The following is a 20,545-nucleotide window of genomic DNA, read 5'->3' as shown; positions in this document are numbered from 1 at the left end:
AAGGGCTAAATCTGTTTTCTAGTATATTCACATCTTTATTACGTCAAAGAATGTTTAAGAAACAGTAGTTTAAGGATCTGATCATATATTTTCTGGTAGATTTATTTATTTCAAATTATAGTAGAGTGATGGTTTAATAAACTGAACTTCAGGGTTGGAGAGTTTTCTTAGATTACAATTTGAGGATATTAGCTGAAACCATTACAGACTACTCAGTTGTTACCATTGGATAGCAGCAGCTTTCACATATAAGTACTGTTTTTGTGAGAAGTAACTATTCAAATAAAATGAAAAGCACATAGTGTAATGATTAAGAACTATTTACTAACTTTCTCACTTTGAGATATTGTAAGTAGACATTTTTCATTACACAGAAGATCAGGGGAGAGCGCGAACGCAGTCCCCCACTACCACAAATTATGCAGTCGAGATTCCCACATTTGGGGAATTCGTAAGGGTCAGCACAGCCGGAGTGCAATGGCTGAGCCTCACCCTAGGTGAACCACCTTCTTGATCATGGTATCTCCCCTGCCAGGTAAGTATGAGTTGTACATGTCTCACACACACAAGTCATTCACACACACACCATGTTAAGTGATGGCATCATCACGTGCACACTAGTAAACACACACACTCAACAAGCCTGCACATATACAAGAGTCTACTACACAACACTGTCTGACCATTACTATATTATTACTATTTATATTACACATTTGAACACAACTATGTGTTCCCATCATGCACGCCTCAGCTCAACCGGGAAGAGTCCCTGCCCCCCTTCACAACCACTTCCGGTTTACTAGTACAGACACACTTGTCCGTGTGTGCTGGTGTGACAGTACAGTTATTAGAATCTTTAAAATGACACAAAAGTTTATGGGAATTAATACGGTTGTTATTTTTGAAAACTAACCTGTGTTGTTTCATCAACTGAACGACTCAACTAGGAATTCTACCTTCCCCCTTCTACTGCAACTTCCTGTTTCTTTGTTTGGACAAGATCACATGCTAACACTACTGCCATCCTGTGGTGAGTACTGCACACTGCACTGTTTATGGACAGACTATGTTAGTCAAGGAGGTTTGATTGATTGATTGAAACTTTTATTAGTAGATTGCACAGTTCAGTACATATTCCGTACAATTGACCACTAAATGGTAACACCCGAATACGTTTTTCAACTTTTATAAATTAATCAGTTCATGGTAAAGGTCAGTGAACTTGTTGTGGCATTGTCATTTTGACAGAGGAAAACTTTGCTGACGTTCATGGCCTAGTGACGTTATTGTTAAGCACATTGAAAAATTTAAATAGCAAAGCCATTTTGAATATCTTACGCAGTGACGTCATGTGCCTGCGTGCACTGAAATGGTTTTTGTGACCATGCGCAAAATAAACGGTGCAGTAAGTTCCTGGACCAAAGAAATAATCGCAGTTTGTTTGTTTCCTCATGTGACTATAAAGTGCTAGCTAACCACATTGGTGACTGTTATAACGATTGGTCTGCTGCAGAAAAGAGTAATGCTACAAGTTATGGGCCCAATCATTCAGGCCAAAGGTGGTTTAGACTTTTATTCGACGGCGACGACAACAGTTCCGAACTCTGGGAAACGAGGTTCCTCGCACACATGGAGTTACGTGGTCTCAGAGAAGTTATCCTGGGTTACCCGCACATAGATGAGGAAGACGAAAAAGCTCTCGCGGAAGATGAGGCAAAGAACGGGTAGGCATTTGCGGAGCTGGTGCAGTGTCTAGACAATAAGAGTTTGTTGTTGAAAATGAGGGACGCGAAACGTGATGGAAGAGCAGCACTAGAGATTCTTTGCGAGCATCACGCGGGAAAGGACAAACCCCACGTTGTAAGTTTGTATTGTGAACTTTCCTCGCTCCACAAGACTGGCAATGAAACAGTTATTGACTATATTATTAGAGCAGAGACTATTTTCACGTCATTAAGAAGAGCAGACGAACAGATAAGTGATGAGCTTCAGATAGCCATGGTAGTAAAGGGGCTGCCTGACTCATATAAGCCATTCGCCGTGCACATTACCCAGACAAATGACACTGTAACGTTTGGCGAGTTTAAAACGAAACTGCAAAGTTATGAGAGTACAGAAAAATATGGGAAGAACGACATTAATGCAGAAGAAGATAATGTGATGAAGGAGAGTGGGGCAACAAGATCACATGGAAGAGGAAAGAAAATGGATCTACAAACGTACCTGTAAGTACCCACATCATTGTAGTGGTAGTCGTGTCATGCATAATGTACATGCGCACAATGATGACCATTTTACCTCAGTCTAAGCCTTCCATGATTATGCTGTGGAATTCAAAGTACTGAGTCTGATTATCTGCATTTCAGTAGTAAAGAACAACAATTTAAAGAATTTTGACTAGAGAGGAGGTGCACTGTTCCTGGGGGTACTGCAATATCAGGTCAATGCATGGAGTAGATGAAGCATACCCTTAAGTAATTTCCCTGTTCCAATAATCAATTTATTATTTAGACCCCACATAGAGGATGCATCAGATACTACACTGATGAGAACAGACACTAACGTTGATCTTGGCCAAGAGACTGAGAAGCAGTGCCACTAAATTGTCAGAAGGGAGGATGTCATTCCAGACACAACAAGCTAAAGTGAAGGCAACACATTTATTAGCCACCACGTCACATATCAACACACCAAACAACAACCATGCACTTTTTGAATGACTGCATTGTTTTGAAGGCTATAAAATACTTTTAATGACTGGAAGTGTTTGATCACTCCTGCTCCTCATGGTTGATTTACTGTGACAAATGTTAATCAGAAGTGGTCTTAAGTTGACATAATGATGTTTTAATAACATGTGGATAATGAAGTATTGTAAATTGTCTGTTTTTGTTTACATTTGCATGTTATTTGAAAATGTTTACTTCAGTTAATGATCATTGCGATCTTGTCTTTAACTTTTCTGTTTAGTTGTTTGTTTGTTGTGCAGAATAAGGAGGACTTGAATAACATCTAGAGCAAAATGAAATGACACACAACCACTTCAGATAATCATTTATAAAACAAAATAATTTTTTAATCCGTGTATATTAATAAACTCTGTAAACCTGATAAGGTCAGAATGAGTTTTGCAAAGTGTTGCTGTTGTCTGCAAACAAGAGACATTAATCATATCTCATGATTCTCCATTCATCATGTTCTGTGACTCCATTGCTGGAGTAACAGGTAAGGATGTACCTCACTGAAATTATTTCCCAACTGACAGAGCAATGTTTTTTATATTCCAGGGCAAAGATAACAAAGTCGTGGTTTCATGTTACCATGGTAACATTCCTTTTTACACAAACTCACATACATTCATATATTTACCAAAAGGCAAACATGCTAGTTTTTAGTTAAATGCTCACATTTCGTGTTTTGGATCAAAGCAATTTGTAAGTAATGACGCATGTTGTCATATAGTCAAGAAACTCACTATCGAACCCAAGGATGGAGCTTTTTTCACCAAACCCTTATAGATCATTAATTTATTACCTAACAAAATATCCAAAACATACATTTTTTGGGGTATTATTTTGATTCAAAAAATAATTAAAACACACAACCGAGGCAGAAATATAGTACCACGGAAGAAGAAAATGGAGGATTTTACTTCCTGGTTTGATCCGAACATTTAAGTCTTGGATTACTCACTGAGTGATCATACTTTTTATATTTCTTTATTTTGTAGTTATGTACCAAAAAACGACTTAAATTGCAGTTCCTTACTGCATTGGTTAGTTTAATAATAGACAATAGGTGACATAACATCAGAAGGGGCCATGTCGGTGTTCGGCAAGCAGGCAGATGTCTCTGCTGAGTTCAACCCTTCCAGAATGAAACTAACCATCAGATAATGACATCACAGGTTTCCAATATTTATGCGAGTCATATATTTTTATGTTTACTAAAATATGTGATAAGTCATCTTGCTGTTGCCTCATTAGCTTGGCATTTGTCAAAACACCATAATACCTAAGTATCTGTGATTAAGACACATTGCTTTAGATGAACTACATGTGTCAAGTTTTAAACTTGACACAATAATGGTGCCTAAGAAATTGATATTGAACAGAATATCAGGGGAGAGCGCGAACGCAGTCCCCCACTACCACAAATTATGCAGTCGAGATTCCCACATTTGGGGAATTCGTAAGGGTCAGCACAGCCGGAGTGCAATGGCTGAGCCTCACCCTAGGTGAACCACCTTCTTGATCATGGTATCTCCCCTGCCAGGTAAGTATGAGTTGTACATGTCTCACACACACAAGTCATTCACACACACACCATGTTAAGTGATGGCATCATCACGTGCACACTAGCAAACACACACACTCAACAAGCTTGCACATGTACAAGAGTCTACTACACAACACTGTCTGATCATTACTATATTATTACTATTTATATTACACATTTGAACACAACTATGAGTTCCCATCATGCAATGGGGTTTTTTCTGCACGCCTCAGCTCAACCAGGAAGTGTCCCTGCCCCCCTTCACAACCACTTCCGGTTTACTAGTACAGACACACTTGTCCGTCTGTGCTGCTGTGACAATAAAGTTATTTCAATCCTTGAAATGACACCAACGTTTATGGGAATTAATACAGTTGTTATTTTTGAAAACTAACCTGTGTTGTTTCATCAACTGAACCACTCAACTAGGAATTCTACCTTCCCCCTTCTACTGCAACTTCCTGTTGCTTTGTTTGGACAGTAACACATGCTAATGTTGCCGCCATCTGGTGGTCAGTAGCACATACTACACTGGTTAAGATTTTCAGTGACATAATAGAATAGTGAACAAAGATAACCTTATAATATATATTTTAATGATCACTTTGCTACTGTTGTTAAATATATTATTATTTGTATGTTTGTTACACATGTTTTGTTTATTGATATAAAGTTAAAAGTTATAAATGTGCAAAGCTGCTAGAGGCACAAACCAAAAGACTTGCAGATGTAATTGCAAAGAAAGGCAGTCGTTCCACAAAGTATTAACTCAAGGGAGATTATTACTTTTGCACACCACATGTTTCTCTTTTTTATATTGATTAATCATCTATTATTTACATTTTAATTCATAATTATGTGCCACTTTGTGTTATTCTTTCACATAAGATCCCTCCAAATATGTTTTACGTTTGTGGTCATGACGTGCCAAAATGTGTAAAATTGGATCGGATTACCTGATCAAGATATTTTCATAAATTCAACTTTATTTTTAACAAAACTTCACCGCTGATTTTTTTTAAAAAACACAACAATGTATATCAGGACTGGGCAATATATCGATATAAGCGATATATCGCGGGGTTGTCTCTGTGTGATATAAAAAATGACTAGATCGTAATATTCGAGTATACGTTCTCACGCAGTTGTTTTTAGCTGCGGGCATTAAACTACAGGCTCTTCCCACTCTTTGTGTCTCCTTCTCACAGACAGCAAGCGCACAAACTTACACACGTCACATACTGTCACGTCATACTTCACATACGTATACGCCCTCACGGAGCAGAGAGGTAGCAGACTGGGTAACATTAGCTGTGATGCTAGCGAAGCCGTGCGAGTGGTAATACGAGAGAAAGAAGATGCGAATTAAGGAACAATTAATTCCCAAGACAAACAGCTGGGGGTCCATCGTCTGGCGGTGGTTTGGCTTCAAGCGGGAATATGTCGAATAGATAACTTTAATTTGTCAAGTGTTGGGCACAAGCGTTGCTACCAAAAGTAGCAATACTGCTAATATGTAGCATTATTTGAAAAGTCACCTGCTAATCAATCAATCAATCAATCAATGTTTACTTATATAGCGCTAAATCACTAGTGTCTCAAAGGGCTGCACAAACCACTACGACATCCTCGGTAGGCCCACATAAGGGCAAGGAAAACTCACACCCAGTGGGACATCGGTGACAATAATGACCCAGTGGGACGTCGGTGACAATGATGACTATGAGAACATGATACTGTGAAAGATCAATCCATAATGGATCCAACACAGTCGCGAGAGTCCAGTCCAGAGCGGATCCAACACAGCAGCGAGAGTCCCGTTCACAGCGGAGCCAGCAGGAAACCATCCCAAGAGGAGGCTGATCAGCAGCGCAGAGATGTCCCCAGCCGATACACAGGCGAGCAGTACATGGCCACCGGATCGGACCGGACTCCCTCCACAAAGGAGAGTGGGACATAGAAGAAAAAGAAAAGAAACGGCAGATCAACTGGTCTAAAAAGGGAGTCTATTTAAAGGCTAGAGCATACAAATGAGTTTTAAGGTGAGACTTAAATGCTTCTACTGAGGTAGCATCTCGAACTGTTACCGGGAGGGCATTCCAGAGTACTGGAGCCCGAAATGAAAAAGCTCTACAGCCCGCAGACTTTTTTTGGGCTTTGGGGATCACTAATAAGCCGGAGTCCTTTGAACGCAGATTTCTTGCCGGGACATATGGTACAATACAATCGGCAAGATAGGATGGAGCTAGACCGTGTAGTATCTTATACGTAAGTAGTAAAACTTTAAAGTCACATCTTAAGTGCACAGGAAGCCAGTGCAGGTGAGCCAGTACAGGCATAATGTGATCAAACTTTCTTGTTCTTGTCAAAAGTCTAGCAGCCGCATTTTGTACCAACTGTAATCTTTTAATGCTAGACATGGGGAGACCCGAAAATAATACGTTACAGTAATTGAGGCGAGACGTAACAAACGCATGGATAATGATCTCGGCGTCTTTAGTGGACAGAATGGAGCGAATTTTAGCGATATTACGGAGATGAAAGAAGGCCGTTTTAGTGTGCCTCAAAGGAGAGAGTTGGGTCGAAGATAATACCCAGATTCTTTACCGTGTCGCCTTGTTTAATTGTTTGGTTGTCAAATGTTAGAGTTGTATTATTAAATAGAGTTCGGTGTCTAGCAGGACCGACAATCAGCATTTCCGTTTTTTTGGCGTTGAGTTGCAAAAAGTTAGCGGACATCCATTGTTTAATTTCATTAAGACACGCCTCCAGCTGACTCCAATCCGGCGTGTTGGTCAGCTTTAGGGGCATGTAGAGTTGGGTGTCATCAGCATAACAGTGAAAGCTAACACCGTATTTGCGTATGATGTCACCTAGCGGCAGCATGTAGATGCTGAAGAGTGCAGGGCCAAGGACCGAACCCTGGGGAACTCCACACGTTACCTTAACGTAGTCCGAGGTCACATTGTTATGGGAGACACACTGCATCCTATCAGTAAGATAAGAGTTAAACCAAGACAGGGCTAAGTCTGACATACCAATTCGTTTTTTGATACGTTCTAATAAAATATTATGATCGACAGTATCGAAAGCAGCGCTAAGATCGAAGAGCAGCAACATAGATGACGCATCAGAATCCATCGTTAGCAATAGATCATTAGTCATTTTTGCGAGGGCTGTCTCCGTGGAGTGATTTGCCCTGAAACATAACTTTAATAAATACAGTGTTGGTCAATTGACTTAGTTGACTTAGTTGTGATTTCCTACTCTGCATGAAAGATTAAAATGAGCATATATTAATGCGGTATGAACAAAAATGTTTTAATGTAGACACATAGAATCATCATACTGATGATAAGTCAAAACTTATATATTCTCTATCGCAGTGGTTCTCAAATGGGGAACACATACCCTAGGGGTAATTGAAGGTATGCCAATAGGTACGTGAGATTTAAAAAAAAATAAAAAATTCTAAAAATAGCAACAAATCAAAAATCCTTTATAAATATATTTATTGAAAATATGAATGTAAGTTAATAAACTGTGAAAAAGAAATGCAACAATGCAATATTCAGTGTTGACAGCTAGAGTTTTTGTGGACATGTTCCTTAAATATTGATGTTAAAGGTTTATTTTTTGGTGAAGAAATGTTTAGAATTAAGTTCATGAATCCAGATGGATCTCTATTACAATCCCCAAAGAGGGCACTTTAAGTTGATGATTACTTCTATGTGTATAAATCTTTATTTATAATTGAAACACTTGTTTATTTTTCACCAAGTTTTTTGTTATTTTTATATCTTTTTTTCCAGATGGTTTAAGAAAGACCACTACAAATGAGCAATATTTTGCACTGTTATACAATTTAATAAATCAGAAACTGATGACATAGTGCTGTATTTTACTTCTTTATCTCTTTTTTTTAACCAAAAATGCTTTACTCTGATTAGGAGGTACTTGAATTTAAAATATGTTCACAGGGGGTACATCACTAGTAGAAGGTTGAGAACCACTGTAGTGTTGTGTCGTTCGCGAATGATTTGTTCGAATGAACGAATCTTTTGAGTGAATTTACTGAACCGAATCACTACATGAACTGATTCGTTCCTTTCTCATACCGCGACCATGCCGGTATGAGTGTAACTGAGGCATTTTGTGACTCACTGAACCGTCGACGTTGGCAAACGACACAGCCAGCTACTCATCATGGGGGCCCGGGGGAGGGACTGAGCAAACGATTCGTTCACCGCAGATTAACGACATGAATCACTCAGTGAACGACAACGCTCTCGCTCGCTGCTCTGCTTGCCTCAATGCCGCGAGTGATTCTCCTCCCGTCGCAGGGATATGTTTCATGCCATTGGCATCCGTTACCCATTCATTCTCCAAGCTAACTTAAGTTGATATTGTAGCGGTTGATTTACGGACATAATTCGCCACACCTAGTGCTTGACCTTAATGTTGTTCTGTTTCACTGTACTGTTCAATTAGGCACATGACAAGGTTGTTCCGTTGCAGGTAATTCGGCGCGGCCCCTTTAAGCGGCCGGCCGGAGATTCTCCCAAAGGTGGGGGTTTGTTGTTCCCGCCATTTTTGAGTGTTTTAAGTCAGTCTGGTTTGGTTCTAAAAGAATAAAGGACGCACACGTTTTTGTGTGTCAACGATACACGAAGTTGTCTTGCCTTCACGCTACAAGCACAACACTGGTGACCCCGACGTTTCACTGAACGAATTCAGTGGATTTTTTTCGACCATGACGGCGAATGCAGTTTCTCTGAAGCTGCCCGAGTTCTGGGAATCTTCCGCGACTGTATGGTTTGCCCAGGCCGAGGCACAGTTCACCCTGCGAGGTATCACCGAAGATGACACTAAGTTCCATTATGTTGTGTCCTCCCTCGGGAGCGCGACGGCGTCCAGAGTGGCTAGCGTCCTTACGCACCCACCGGAGAGGAACAAGTACCTCACGTTGAAGGCTCACCTGTTACAGACATTTGGACTTACCGACGCGGAGCGAGCTCGGCGCCTTTTTTCGTTGCAGGGGCTTGGCGATTGCAAGCCCTCTGAACTCATGGACAAAATGCTAAACCTCTTGGGTGAGCACAGCCCAGGATTTCTGTTCGTGCAGCTTTTCCTGACACTCCTGCCTTCTCAGGTGCGGGCTGCTTTGGCTAACACCGCCATTTTGGACTGCCGCGAACTAGCTGCGGAAGCGGATAAAGTTTTTGTAGCCACCCAACCGACCTATGTGGCTGCATTTCTACCGGCTGAGGCAGATTCGCCCACTATCGCGGCTACCGCCGCGGTAGCGGCGCCCCCCAGGCGGCAACCGGATTCTGGACTATGTTTTTTCCATGCGAAGTTCGGGACAAAAGCCAGGCGCTGCCGACCCCCGTGTAGTTTTCGAGGACCGCCGCCGGGAAACGCCGGGGCCGGCGCTCAGCAGTAGCCATGAGTGTCGGCAGTACTGGCAGGCTGCTCTTCATCCAAGACTCCCTCTCTGGACGTCGGTTCCTGTGTGACACGGGCGCGCAGAGGAGCGTCCTGCCAGCATCAAACTTGGACATGCTGTCTGAGTCTCATGGCCCCCCCATGGAAGCGGCCAACGGCAGCCCCATCCGCACTTATGGAATACGGTACGTGGAAGTGTGTTTTGGTGGACAGCGTTTCAGTTGGAACTTTGTGACTGCTAAAGTGACAGTGCCGCTCATCGGGGCAGATTTTCTCTGTGCTTTCGGCCTCCTTGTGGATGTTAAAAACAGGCGTTTGGTGGATGCAATTACGTTCTGCTCCTACAAGTGCAGTCTCAGCGCGACAGACTCAATCAGACTTTCCAGCATGCTACCCACCGCAGACGTTTTTCTGCGCCTCCTCGCCGATTTCCCCACCCTGGTGCAGCCCACGTTCTCGTCAGCTACCACCAAACATGGTGTGGAACACCACATCTCCACCACGGGCCCCCCTGTGCACGCACGTGCCCGGCGCCTGGACCCCGCTAAGCTCTCAATCGCTAGAGCTGAATTTGAGACCATGGAACGCCTCGGGATAATTCGCCGCTCAGACAGCCCGGAGGTGGTTGGCGGCCGTGCGGGGATTACCGCAGACTCAACGAGGCGACTACCCCGGACCGTTACCCTGTCCCCCACATACAAGACTTTTCCGCCAACCTGGCTGGTAAAACTGTATTTTCTAAGGTAGATCTCGTCCGGGGCTATCATCAGGTGCCGGTCCACCCCTCTGATATTCCGAAGACAGCGGTAATTACCCCATTTGGACTGTTTGAATTTTTACGCATGCCGTTTGGCCTTAAGAGCGCCGCACAGACTTTCCAGCGGTTGATGGACTCTGTTTTACGTGATTTGCCGTTTTTGTTTGTTTACTTGGACGATATCCTGGTAGCAAGCACCTCGCAAGCCGAACATGTGACCCACCTTAGGACTCTTTTTCAGCGTCTTAGCCAACACGGGCTCATTGTTAACCCGGCTAAGTGCCAATTCGGGGTGTCTGTGATCGACTTCCTCGGTCATCGTGTCACGGAGTGCGGGGCAGTTCCCCTCCCAGCAAAGGTGGCTGCCATCGCAAACTTCCCCCGCCCACTCACGGTTAAGGCTCTCCAGGAGTTCCTGGGCATGGTAAATTTTTACCATCGTTTTATTCCCAGGGCAGCTGACCTCATGCGGCCGCTGTATGATGCGCTTAAAGGAGCTGCTCCCAAGCACATGGTGGACTGGTCTGACACGCGGCACAGTGCTTTTGTGGGGGTCAAGTCTGCTCTCGCTAACGCTACCCTGCTGGCACACCCATTACCCGATGCTCCCATTGCAATCACCACAGACGCGTCAGAATATGCCGTAGGTGCAGTGCATGAGCAGTGGGTGGGCGGCACTTGGCAACCTTTGGCTTTCTTTAGCAGGCAGTTGCGCCCCTGCGAGCGGAAATATAGCACATTTGACCGTGAGCTCCTCGGCCTCTATCTGGCCATACGCCATTTCCGTTCGTTGCTTGAGGGCCGGCCTTTCACAGCTTTTGTGGACCACAAACCGCTCACTTTCGCGATGGCCAAGACAGCTGAACCGTGGTCGGCTCGGCAACAGAGGCACCTCTCCTACGTCTCAGAGTTCACGACAGACATCCAACATCTTGCTGGTAAGAGCAATGTCGTTGCTGACTGCCTTTCCCGAGCTGTCGCTGGCGCCGTCCATGTCGGGCTCGATTTTGCTCAAATGGCAGTTGACCAGGCCGACGACCCTGACATTAAAGCTCTGAAGGCTGCAACCACAGGGTTACGGTTGTCTGAGGTCCCTTTTGAGGACACAGGGGTTATGCTCCTTTGTGACATCGCTACCGGTCGGCCACGGCCCCTTGTGCCCGCCTGTTGGAGGCGGCGTGTTTTCGACTCCATCCACGGCCTTTCTCACCCGGGCAGGAAACCTTCCCAGCGGCTAGTAGCTGCAAAATTTGTCTGGCGGGGATTAAAGAAAGATGTTAGGGACTGGGTTTCCACCTGTGTAGCATGCCAGCGCTCAAAGGTGCACTGCCACACGCGGGCTCCACTGGCACCGTTTACGGTTCCGGAGCGCCGTTTTGACCATGTCAATGTGGACTTGGTCGGCCCTCTTCCATCCTCACGCAGCTACACATACCTTCTCACGATGGTTGACAGGACCACCCGCTGGCCGGAAGCAGTACCTCTGACGTCCGCCACCTCCGCAGAGGTGGCACGCGCGTTCATTGGTACGTGGGTTGCCCGTTTCGGTACCCCGTCGGACATATCATCCGACCGGGGCTCGCAGTTCACTTCTGAGCTTTGGGCCGCTGTGGCCGAGAGCTTGGGAGTGAAACTCCACCACACAACGGCATATCACCCACAGGCCAATGGTATGTGTGAGCGATTTCACAGATCCATGAAGGCAGCGCTTAGGGCGTCCCTGAAGGACAGCGCCTGGGTAGACAAACTCCCTTGGGTAATGCTGGGCCTTCGGACTGCCCCCAAGGAAGACCTGCAATCTTCCTCGGCAGAGTTGGTGTATGGGCAGCCCCTGCGTGTGCCGGGAGATTTCATTCCTAACACGACGGCATCTTGGTCCGCTGGTGAGCAACGAGCTGCTCTCCTCGATGCTGCCAAGGGTTTTGCCCCCATCCCCACTTCTCAGCACGGACTTACGCCGTCTCATGTTCCCACTTCTTTAAGAGGTGCAGCTTTTGTTTTTGTCCGCCACGACGCCCACCGCGGCCCCTTTCAGCCCCCTTACAATGGGCCATTTCGCGTCCTAGAGAGCGGGGACAAACATTTTCTCTTGGATATCGGGGGTCGGTCTGAAAAGATCACGGTGGACCGGCTGAAAGCGGCCCACTTGGATCTTAGTCAGCCGGTTACCACAGCTGTACCCCCACGCCGGGGTCGTCCGCCCGCGTTGCCTAGGCCTCATAATGACTTTTTGCATCCTTCTGAGCAATCCCTCGGTACCTTGGACTGTGCAGATTCCATTCCGTTTCCCCCTGCTGACTCCCCGGCGTTAGTACCAGTCCGGCGCACCCGGTCTGGTAGACCTGTTCGTGCCCCTGTCTATTGACCGTTTATTTTCCTTAGTGATGGCGAATTCTGGGGGGACGTGTGTAGCGGTTGATTTACGGACATAATTCGCCACACCTAGTGCTTGACCTTAATGTTGTTCTGTTTCACTGTACTGTTCAATTAGGCACATGACAAGGTTGTTCCGTTGCAGGTAATTCGGCGCGGCCCCTTTAAGTGGCCGGCCGGAGATTCTCCCAAAGGTGGGGGTTTGTTGTTCCCGCCATTTTTGAGTGTTTTAAGTCAGTCTGGTTTGGTTCTAAAAGAATAAAGGACGCACACGTTTTTGTGTGTCAACGATACACAAAGTTGTCTTGCTTTCACGCTACAAGCACAACAATATTAACATTTTTATATTTTTAAATGTAAGATACAGAAATGTTTGTTTAATGTTGGCATTTCTGGCACTTGGTTTAATATTTGTTATGTTTTATTTAAGGTAGCCTATTTATTTTCTTTTGGTTTGCACATTTAAGTTGATATTTTCTGTGTTATACTTTTAAACGTAGGCTACAGAACATTTAGTTTTTATGTTGGCATTTCTGGCTCTTAATTTATTTGTTTTATTTTGAAGGTATTTATTTTCTTTTTGTTTGCATATTTAAGTTTACATTTTCTTTGCTACAGAACATTTAGTTTTTATGTTGACACACACCGAGATCTGCCGCTGGGGAAGCTGTTACTGAATGCCTCATGATTCGCCGACCTACACACAGAACTGCTGCTGCAGAAGTGATTCAGGTTCACGTACTGAACTGTGCTGATTGTGGCGCGTACCCCCATTTGAGAACCACTGACCTAGTATATACAATAATATAAACCATCCATCCATCCATTTCCTAACGTTTATTCCCTTTTGGTGTCGCGGGGGGCGCTGGCGCCTATCTAAGCTACAATACAAACCAATTCATTGTATTTCATTTAGGATTATTTCATATCTTCATTTAAATAAAAATATATTTTTATCTTTTTTAGATACTGTCAATAAATAATGTGAACATGATTGATTGAAACTTTCATTAGTAGATTGCACAGTACAGTACATATTCCATACAATTGACCACTAAATGGTAACACCCAAATAAGTTTTTCAACTTCTTTAAATCGGGGTCCATGTTAATCAATTCATGGTAAAAAGGTATTGAGTTCAAGCTGGATTTGAACAAGCGCACTATGGAACCTCGGCGCGAATAATTACAGTCCTCCACGCTACCAACTGAGCTATCGCAGAGATTGTATTTGTCAGATTGTCAATGTAACCAATAAGATGTTTGTGTGGGTGGGACAATGCAAAAACTTTGAGAGAACAGGATGAAACGACAGAGAAATTAACACAAATACCTTTTTTTCGATATACGGTCAAAATATTCCCACACGGTGGAAATGATCTCCAACGACGATAAATGACAAATGACCAACGACAGAAGTGCGGCGATTCTGATGACAGCAGAATCTCGTTGACATATGCACTTCCTTATAAACACAATTTGGCGCGCAGGTGCCAGTGCGACACAGTTCGCATGTTGGTCACGTGACCATAGCAGCCCATGATCAGTCACATGGCTTTGTAAGGGCGATTCGCGGGCCGTCACAAAGTTTCGCTGTGGGAGCTCGACGCATGAGCCAAAGCATCGGTGACACCGACTCATTCACTACGGTGTAGACGACACGATAACGACACTACAGGGATTTTGAAATATTACATTTACATTAAATCAGGGGAGAGCGCGAACGCAGTCCCCCACTACCACAAATTATGCAGTCGAGATTCCCACATTTGGGGAATTCGTAAGGGTCAGCACAGCCGGAGTGCAATGGCTGAGCCTCACCCTAGGTGAACCACCTTCTTGATCATGGTATCTCCCCTGCCAGGTAAGTATGAGTTGTACATGTCTCACACACACAAGTCATTCACACACACACCATGTTAAGTGATGGCATCATCACGTGCACACTAGCAAACACACACTCAACAAGACTGCACATGTACAAGAGTCTACTACACAACACTGTCTGATCATTACAATAGTATTACTATTAACATTACACTTGAACACAACTATGTGTTCCCATCATGCAATGGGGCTTTTTCTGCACGCCTCAGCTCAACCGGGAAGTGTCCCTGCCCCCCTTCACAACCACTTCCTGTTTACTAGTATGGGACAGTATGCTAATCTTGCTGCCATCTAGTGGTGGGTAGCTCATACAACACTGTTTAGGATCTAACTCAGTGGTTCTTAACCTGGGTTCGATCGAACCCTAGGGGTTCGGTGAGTCGGCCTCAGGGGTTTGGCAGAGGTCAAAACACACCCAACTCATCGTCTCAATAAAAACTTCTCCCTATTGGCGTATTACGGATACGGCAACAGCAGAAGTCACACTGATTTGCAGGTGTGTAATTTGTTGTGAGTTTATGCAGTCTAGTGTGAGTTTAGTGTCGGTTTTGTTGTTTGAACAAGGTGATGTTCATGCACGGTTCATTTTGTGCACTAGTAAAAAAACAAGGTAACACTTTAGTATGGGGGACATATTCACCATTAATTAGTTGCTTATTAACATGCAAATAAGAAACATATTGGCTCTTAACTAGTCATTATTAAGTACTTATTAATGCCTTATTCGGCATGGCCTCATTGAAAACCCTAACCCTCTAACCCTAACCCTAACCAAATGACTCCAAATTAAGTCTTTGTTACTTAGAATATGTTCCCCTAGTGTTCAAAAAATTCTAAATTAATTCTTTGTTACTTATAATATGTTCTCCATACTAAAGTGTAACCAAAAACACATAACTTTGTCTTGAATTTGGAGAAAAAAAAAGTTTTTATATTTCACTAAGAGTTAGGTGAATGTGCATATGAAACTAACAAGGTTCGGTACCTCCAACAAGGTTAAGAACTACTGATCTAACTTGAACAACGTTATAACAAACTATAGCACATTCATAGAGGCTATACAAGCCTAAATCTAATACCGAATATTTGGCAATATCTGAAAAAAATACTTTCCTTTTAATTCGACTGAGTTGTTTTTTAAAAGAAGAATGGAAAATAAGTCCAGTCTCTAAAATGTCCAAGACTCATTGTATCTTGTCCAAAACAAGCTTCAACAAACAAAGTTCGGTTTCTTCCATTTAAAGTTTGCTTACGATGTCTAACAATTACGCAAGTAAAACGCATAGGAATGATTCCTAGTAATATTTCCAGCATATGTATTGATAGAATATCTTGCTAAAGTGCACAAAGCAAGAGTTACCGCTAGATGGCAGTACATCACCAGCTTTCCGTACACTCATTCCATGATCAGTCAAATACGGCACATATATTTTCTTTAAACAACACAACATATGATATAAATATATCAACAATGTAACAATATGACCAACACAAAAACATAAATATTTGTGAAAATAAGATAGTAAAAAAATACGGGTACTTAACGCTAGTGTTTGGTTTTCTGGGGAAGCACATGTTAAGGTTTTAGGCCTTACCTGTCGACAGCAAGTGTATCAAACATGATCCATCTTCACTTGACTTGCGTTAAACCTTCAAAAGTCCACTTGAATCCATTTTTGGGCGCATTTTCTTCCACGCGTGTTTTTGTATTTTAAGCTAGCTCCTTAGCTTCCGGTTGGTCCCACAAAAAGAACGGGAAAAACACAAAGAAAAGAAGTATAAATGCATCCAAATGTTTTTTTAAGCGGTTTAAAAATGTGTATTCCACGGCTGAAGTTGGATAATTATGCCTCGCGTGGAGTTTGAAGACCACTTCGAGGCTTAATGAACGCCACTTGAACTACACTAAGTGACACATGTCAGTGTTGCCAGATGGAAAATGACACATTATCGCACCAGACGCTTCAAACTGTATCTTGAGGGCAAATTATTCGTTTTGATTTCGCTCGGACAAGCGCCTACAGCTTATATAATAGTATAATATAATAATATATCTCATTGCTGTTCGACTTTTAAATACACTTACAGCACTGTTGGAATAAAATCGGATGTGTAAAAAGAGCCCACCTAGCTGGCTGTTAAAGGTTCGAACCTAAATATTATTACTGTTAAAGGCCTACTGAAATGAGATTTTCTTATTTAACCGGGGATAGCAGGTCCATTGTATGTGTCATACTTGATCATTTCGCGATATTGCCATATTTTTGCTGAAAGGATTTAGTAGAGAACATCTACGATAAAGTTATTAACTTTTGGTGTTAAGAGAAATGCCTTGCCTCTACCGGAAGTCGCAGACGATGACGTCACAACTGTGGGGGCTCCTCAGATATTCACATTATTTTTAATGGGAGCCTCCAACAAAAAGTGCTATTCCGACCAAGAAAACGACAATTTCCCCATTAATTTGAGCGAGGATGAAAGATTCGTGTTTGAGCATATTGATAGCGACGAACTAGAAAAAAAAAAAAAGATAAAAAAACAATAAGTTAAAAAAAAAAAACGCGATTGCACTGGGACGGATTCCGATGTTTTTAGAAAAATTTACTTGGATAATTCTGGGAAATCCCTTATCTTTCTATTGTGTTGCTAGTGTGTTAGTGAGTTAAATAGTACCTGATAGTCGGAAGGGTGTGTCCACGGGTGTCTTGACGCGCAGCGTCTCAGGGGAGTCGACGGCAGCTATGGACGGCACAAGGTCGAATCAGCTTTTCTCCGGTAAGAACTGACTTTTTAACCACAATTTTCTCACCGAAACCTGCTTGTTGACATTTGGTATGGATCCATGTTGGCTTGACCGCGCTCTGATCCATAGGAAAGTTTCACCTCCAGGAATTTTTAAACAAGGAATCACCATGTGTTTGTGTGGCTAAAGGCTAAAGCTTCCCAACTCCATCTTTCTACTGTGACTTCTTCAATTGATCTCCAAAATACTGTGTAATTATTGCCGTTTAAAGCAGACGACTTTTAGCTGTGTGTGTGTGCAGCGCTCATATTTCCTTAAAACCCGTGACGTCTTGTGTACACGTCATCATTACACGACGTTTTCAAGACGAAACCTCCCGGAAAATTTAAAATTGTAATTTAGTAAACTAAAAAGGCCGTATTGGCATGTGTTGCAATGTTAATATTTCATCATTGATATATAAACTATCAGACTGCGTGGTGGGTAGTAGTGGGTTTCAGTAGGCCTTTAAGTGATGTATTCATTAGTGATGTCCGATACACAACATTTCACAACAGTGGTTAAGTAATTATTTAAGTAATGAATCTCAATATGTGGAAAATAATAAGACTAAATTACAGCCGAAAAGAGTAACTTGTGGGTTTCCACAAGGCTCGGTATTGGGACCTTTTGTTATTTCAATGATATTTGTTCAATATCTAATATATTGAAATGTATTGTGTTTGCAGATGATACCAATGTATATTGTTCAGGAGAAGACTTGAAAGAAGTGTTGAGGATAACAGAGGTTGAGTTGCTTCAGCTAAAAAAATGGTTTGATATTAATAAAAGTTTTCATTAAATGATAAGACATCTAACTGCATGGTGTTTAGTGGTGCGAGGACCAATTGCCAAGCAAAATGAAAATTAAATCAAGTTGAAATTTATAGAGTATATGAAACTAAATTCTTGGGACTAATAATTGATCATAAATTATGTGATAAACCCCAGATTTAATATATAAAGGGAGAAATATCCAAATCCATTGCTATTCTTTATAAAGTAAGACACACGCTGAATAAGACGTGTCTGCATATGTTATATTATTATTTTATTGTTCCATATTCAACATATTGTGTTGTAGTTTGGGGAAATGTTTATAAAACAAACATAGACCCAATAATTAAACTTCGAAAAAGGGTCATTAAAATAATACCCAAAGTGTGCTGCTATAAGTTCTAATGTGTTTAAATTTTCAGATATTGTGTTTTTAAAAACAATGGAAATTGTGTTTCGAGTAAACAACCAGAGCCTTCCAGCTTGTATTCTTAAATCATTTAAATTAGGAGGATAATTAACGGGGGATATTGGTTTTTGAAATGTGTAAAGTAAGAACAAATATAAAATCCAAATGTATTTCAGTTTTGGGAGGTGGAACAAGTTCAGTGATGACTTGAAGACATGTAGTTTTCTGTTAAGGTACAAGAAAGCCTTGAAAGTTGAAATACTGTAAAATTACCAAATGTCGCAACGATTACTTTCATCTGATTGATTTTTTTGGACGTTGATGTTCCAGGCAATCTAATTTTCAGTGAATGTATAGGATAAGCAAATATTAGACTTGGTTTCAGCCTGTTCCTTTTTCGGTCATTCTTTTTCTTTTTGTGTGTGTGTGAATGTGTATGATTGTTAATATGTATAATCTGTGCTGATAAGTTGATCACACAAAATGGTTGATTATATGACCAAAATAAACTAATTTCATTCTTTCATACCACTGATTTACTTTCTGATATGATACCGAGTAAAATGCGGCTGGTATCGGCAATGCTAATTTGATTACCAATTCTTTGTGCAAATGTACCTAATGTGTCTGCTTAAATTTAAAAAAGTTGCGTATATAGAATAATAACATAGCATAGAGCAGGGGTCACCAACGCGGTGCCTGCGGGCACCAGGTAGCCCTAAGGACCAGATGTGTAGCCCGCTGGCCTGTTCTAAAAATAGCTCAAATAGCAGCACTTACCAGTGAGCAGCCTCTATTTTTAAAATTGATTTATTTAATAGCAAGCTGGTCTCGCTTCGCTCGACATTTTTAATTCTAAGAGAGACAAAACTCAAACAGAATTTGAAAATCCAAGAAAATATTTTAAAGACTTGGTCCTCACTTGTTTAAATAAATCTTTTTTTTTTTTTTACTTTGCTTCTTATAACTTTCAGAAAGACAAATTTAGGGGAAAAAATACAACCTTAAAAATTATTGTAGAATTTTTAAACACATTTAACTTTTTACCTTTTATATTCCTTCCTCTTCTTTCCTGACAATTTAAATCAATGTTCAAATGTTTTGTTTTTAGTAAAGAATAATAAATACATTTTAATTTAATTCTTCATTTTAGCTTCTGTTTTCTCGACGAACAATATTTGTGAAATATTTCTTCAAACTTATTATGATTAAAATCCAAAAAGATTATTTTGGCAAATCTAGAAAATCTGTAGAATCAAATTTAAATCTTATTTCAAAGTCTTTTGAATTTCTTTTAAAATGTTTGTTCTGGAAAATCTAGAAGAAATAATGATTTGTCTTCGTTAGAAATATAGCTTGGTCCAGTTGTTATATATTCTAACAAAGTGCAAATTGGATTTTAACCTATTTAAAACATGTCCTCAAAATTATAAACTTAATCTTAATCAGGAAAAATACTAATGATGTTCCCAAAAAATTTTTTTCAAAAAGATTCGAATTAGCTAGTTTTTCTCATCATTTTTTTCGGATTAATTTTGAATTTTAAAGAGTCGAAATTGAAGATAGACTATGTTTCAAAATTTAATTTTCATTTTTTTCGAGTTTTTTCCTCTTTTAAACCGTTAAATTAAGTGTTTTTTTCATCATTTATTCTCTACAAAAAACCTTCCGTAAAGGGAAAAAAATGTACTACGGAATGACGGACAGAAATACCCATTTTTTTAATATATATATATACATTTATTTATTAAAGGTAAAGTGAACAAATTGGCTATTTCTGACAATTTATTTAATTGTGTATCAAACTGGTAGCCCTTCGCATTAACCAGTAC

The 20,545-nt window shown here is 41.5% G+C and overlaps 5 non-coding genes across 5 annotated transcripts; all 5 read right to left on the bottom strand.

Annotated features, from left to right (window-relative positions):
* Positions 1-379: 379 nt before the first annotated feature.
* LOC133537669 (U1 spliceosomal RNA) lies at positions 380-543 on the bottom strand. The gene has a single exon (XR_009802788.1). It is a non-coding gene; the product is annotated as a U1 spliceosomal RNA (small nuclear RNA).
* A 1,863-nt stretch (positions 544-2,406) lies between these two features.
* On the bottom strand, positions 2,407-2,597 carry LOC133537630 (U2 spliceosomal RNA). The gene has a single exon (XR_009802751.1). It is a non-coding gene; the product is annotated as a U2 spliceosomal RNA (small nuclear RNA).
* A 521-nt stretch (positions 2,598-3,118) lies between these two features.
* LOC133537651 (U8 small nucleolar RNA) lies at positions 3,119-3,251 on the bottom strand. Its single transcript, XR_009802772.1, has one exon. It is a non-coding gene; the product is annotated as a U8 small nucleolar RNA (small nucleolar RNA).
* An 871-nt stretch (positions 3,252-4,122) lies between these two features.
* LOC133537668 (U1 spliceosomal RNA) lies at positions 4,123-4,286 on the bottom strand. Its single transcript, XR_009802787.1, has one exon. It is a non-coding gene; the product is annotated as a U1 spliceosomal RNA (small nuclear RNA).
* A 10,280-nt stretch (positions 4,287-14,566) lies between these two features.
* LOC133537667 (U1 spliceosomal RNA) lies at positions 14,567-14,730 on the bottom strand. Its single transcript, XR_009802786.1, has one exon. It is a non-coding gene; the product is annotated as a U1 spliceosomal RNA (small nuclear RNA).
* Between the last annotated feature and the right edge of the window lie 5,815 nt (positions 14,731-20,545).

Source organism: Nerophis ophidion, linkage group LG18, assembly GCF_033978795.1.
Source record: "Nerophis ophidion isolate RoL-2023_Sa linkage group LG18, RoL_Noph_v1.0, whole genome shotgun sequence".
Classification (NCBI taxonomy): Eukaryota; Metazoa; Chordata; class Actinopteri; order Syngnathiformes; family Syngnathidae; genus Nerophis; species Nerophis ophidion.
Note: the sequence above shows the minus strand (reverse complement) of the source record. Positions and strands in the feature narration are given on the sequence as shown.